This window comes from Vigna radiata, chromosome 9 (assembly GCF_000741045.1).
Source record: "Vigna radiata var. radiata cultivar VC1973A chromosome 9, Vradiata_ver6, whole genome shotgun sequence".
Classification (NCBI taxonomy): Eukaryota; Viridiplantae; Streptophyta; class Magnoliopsida; order Fabales; family Fabaceae; genus Vigna; species Vigna radiata.
The window spans coordinates 15814223-15818512 of record NC_028359.1 but is presented as its reverse complement, the minus strand read 5'-3'; positions in this window follow the sequence as shown (position 1 = coordinate 15818512).

The following is a 4290-nucleotide window of genomic DNA, read 5'->3' as shown; positions in this document are numbered from 1 at the left end:
AGTTTTTGCTGCTGTTTGCCTTACCATGTCTGCAGGTTCCATCCGTGCTTCATCCAATGGAAGTGCTTCTAGCAAGCTTGATTTAATGAAGGCCTTCCAACAAATGCAACATCAACTTGATTCTTTTCAAGACATGAAACATCAACTTGATGCCATTAGCAAATGGCTGAACACGGAGGCAAAGGCCAAAGGAAAGCAATCTCATGGTCATGATCATGGCTCTTCCAAGCAAAAGCAAAAAGACATAGCTTTGGATCCAAACCTTGCAATGCTAAAGTTGACTTTGCCAAGTTTCAAGGGAGAGGCCGATCCTAGTGTATTTTTAGATTGGATAGCTAAAGTAGAGCACATTTTTGACTTGTATAGTGTAGAAGGACATTTGCGTTTGAAGTTAGTTTGTTTAGCTTTAGAGGGACAAGCCAAACAATGGCTATGTAGGAGATACTTAACCATGGCCTCACCCGCGAGTACATGGGAACATTTTAGGGACATTTCGTACGAACGTTTCGTACCTCCATACTACCATAGGGACCTCTTGATTAAGCTCCAACGGCTTACTCAAGATAGACGAAGTGTGGAGGAGTATGCTCGCGAGCTCGGAGTGCTCCTACATCGTGCTAACCTTAAAGAAAATAATCATGAAAAAATAGTTAGATTTATTAGTGGAATTAATAGCAACATCCAAAATATAATTGAATTCCATGATGATGAGACTTTAGGTGTAGTGGTTCGTAGAGCCATGAAAGTAGAGAAGAAAATCTTGAAAAAAGAAGCGTGTCACAACAAAATTTCCAAATCATCAAGAGATGTTTTCTACAAATCCTCATCATCAAAGGATAAAACCAAGGATGTTTCTAGGGAGGCCATTAACAAATCTTCTTCTAACCATTCCTCCTTCCCACCTCAATCTCCTTCTAGACCAAGTCACATTAAATGTTTTAAGTGCTTAGGTCATGGTCACATTGCATCTGCATGCCCAAACAAGAGGGCAATGTGCATTCGAGGAGAAGAGGTTGTCATCGATGACTCTCCTCCTTCTTCACCTTCACACACTTCTCACTCTTCTTCTTCCTCTAGTGGAGATGAGTACAAGGTTCCATTTGATGGCGACCTACTAGTTATAAGACGTCTCTTGGGTCAAGTCCATAAGGAATTTGACACAACTCAAATAGAAAATATTTTTCACACTAGATGTCTTATAGCTAGCAAGGTTTGCTCCATGATCATAGACGGGGGAAGTTGCACTAATGTGGCTAGCACATGCGTAGTGGACAAGCTCAAGCTACCCATCATAGCACATGCCAAGCCCTACAAACTTCAATGGCTAAGTGAGGAGGGTGAAATCTTGGTAAACAAGCAAGTCCATATTTCCTTTTCTATTGGCAAGTATCAAGATGAGGTTCTTTGTGATGTTGTACCCATGGAAGCAACTCACATTTTATTAGGAAGACCATGGCAATTTGATAGAAATGTTCAACATGATGGTCTTACTAATAGAATGTCTTTTACTTACCAAGGGCGCAAGGTAGTCTTAAAACCTCTAACTCCAAAGGAAATACATGAGGACCACCTCATCATGAAGTCCAAGAGAGGTGAAGAAGAGGAGAAGGTCAAACTTAATTGTCTCATTTATCATAAAGAGGTCCTTCAAGATAGAAAAGAGGATAGAGAAACAACAAAAAGGATAGAAATAGAGGAGAGAACAAAAGAAGAAAATGAGAGGAAAGAAAATGAGGAGAAAGCAACAAAAGAAAAAGAAGAAATTGTGAGAGAAAAGGAGAAGGCAAATGTCCTAGTCACAAAGGAAGTGTTACTACATGCACCTTCCACTCCCATCTTTCTACAGAATTCAAGCCATGACAGGGGAGTTTTTTCATCCTTCTACTTTTCTCCAATTATTAAGCTTTCTTCTTTTTCTAAAAGCTTTTGTGAACATATCCCACATTTCTCATCTCTTTTAACCACTTCTTCACACACCATTTCTAACCCACATCTTGAGTTAATGTATTCCTTTTTACACTTAACTCAAGACAAAAATAAAAATTTTTCAAAAGAAGGATTTTTGGTTTTCCCCAAGCAAATAAAGCCAATTTCAAAAAATCATTTTTTCAATGTTCCTTTTCTATATACATTGTTTGGTAAACATCAATTTATTCACAAAATGTTTGGTGTTTTTTGTAGGTTAACATTTGATCCAGGAGGAGTTTCCTTTGGATTATAAACAAATAAGTCATTAATCTCTCTTTGTGGTAGGTTTTTCAAGATTCGAGGTTGAATCCTCTCCAACCTAGGGGGGATGATATGATCATAGATGGGGCAACAATGAAGAGCTTTTAGAGTGACAAAAAGAATAAAAAAGAATAATAAAGGTTTCATGGGCTTGTATTTTGCCTCTTTTGCTTTCGTTTCATTTCTAGTGAGGAAACATTTATAAACTCTTCATTTTCTTTTATTATAAGCAATGTGTGACTTCACATAGCTTGAACTTAAAAGAAAAGAAGAGTAATTCGTTTTCCATAGCTTGTAGTAAAAGATAGCATAGTTAGATTTCATGTTTTGAACTATAGGAGAACTAGTTGCCTTATAAACCCTTTGGAGGGGAGAGAATTGAGCAATGTGGGACTCAAAAGTCCCTAGAAGACCTGCAACAGGTGCTGGAAGGACTACATACTCAAAAGTCCCACATCTCCTAGATCTTGCATCCTAGCTCACTCCAAAGGTTATATAAGAAGGCTTAGGGGTGTCCTTTTTGTACCTTACTTTGAATCAATTGAAATTTGAGTTGATTTGCACTTTTGCAATCTTCTTTTGAGATAGTATTCTGTCTCCAAGTCCCTCTTTTGGGCAGACCTTATCTTTCTCAAGCAAGTGGCGGTCCTCTTTTGATGCTTATCTTGGAGCTTCCTTCAAGTGGCGCATCCTCAAGTCATAGGTTTCCTCCTTCTCAATCTTTTCCATTTTTAATTTCTCTCCATTTCTTGTATGCCATTTTAGAATATTCTCTCTAGGTGTGCACTTCCCCATCATGTGGTATCATGAGCCTTAGGTTTTTGATCTAAGAAGTTACATAGCACCCAACAATGAAATTTAATCTAAGAAGTCGATTGTTGATCAAATTCGTTGCGGAAGTTAATAAGTTGTTCCTCCATACTTCCAACTCGACTTTCAATTGTGTCTAATCTATCGCCCATGAACATGCAGGGATCTTGTATTTGTGTGATTACTTCACTCAATGTGGCAGAAGAGGATTGATCTGGAATTGGAGACAGTTGTCTTTCTTCGTGTTCTTCATTACCAACATGTGGTTCTTCATTACCTTCATCTTCTGCATTGTCAACATCATCTTTGTAAACCCATATTCCTTCAAAAAAAATTTCATCACCCATTGATGTTAAAACATCGAAACCAATCCTCTGTTTACCCTTGACTTGGGTTAAAGGATCACTTTGTGTAGGGACACCAAAGTGTTCCATGAATGTGGTAATTAGATGTGGATATGGGAGTTGGGCATTGTCCCTTGTAGCCCTTTTCATCCTGTTTCGAATGACATGGCCCCAGTTAATCTCAACAGAATTCATCAATGCCCACATCAACATAATGTCCTCCTCCGTTGCCTGTGCAACATTCGTTGAGCGAGGAAGTAAGATCCGACAAAGTACATACTGAAGTATCCTACATTCAAACTTCATACGCCCGACCAATAATCTACCTCGATTGATTAGACCTGGACGTGGTTTACAAATCAATTGCCTAGCAGTAACATAATTGTATTCCTCTTTCCACTCGTCAACAAGGTTTCCTTCAAAACGAACACCAACACAAGCAATGGAAGTTAGTTTATGAGATAGAGAAGGTTTGATAATGATTTTGACATTCTTAACCTCGGTTCGAATGACTCCAGATTCTGATATACGCATATTGCTGTAGAAAACTCAAACTAATTCGGGGTAGTAGTGGTGTCTATGTTGACGGATTGGCAAGTGTACCAAATCGTATAAGTAATATAAATGGTAAGACCAAGTATCGTTTTCCCAAGAGACTCGAAAGGCTTTCTCGTTCACGTGAATTAAAATAATAAGACTTGAAAATAAATATTAACAAATTGGATTTGAGAACAAAAATATTAACCTGCAAAATAAAGTTGATTCAATTGACAAAAGAAAACAATGGATGAATGGATGTTNTTGGGGGTTTACAATTTCATCTAATCCGCTCTCTCTTATCTACTCCTCTTAAATATCAGTTTGATTAATTAATTGTTATGCAACTTTCTTAGCCTACCCTTAACCC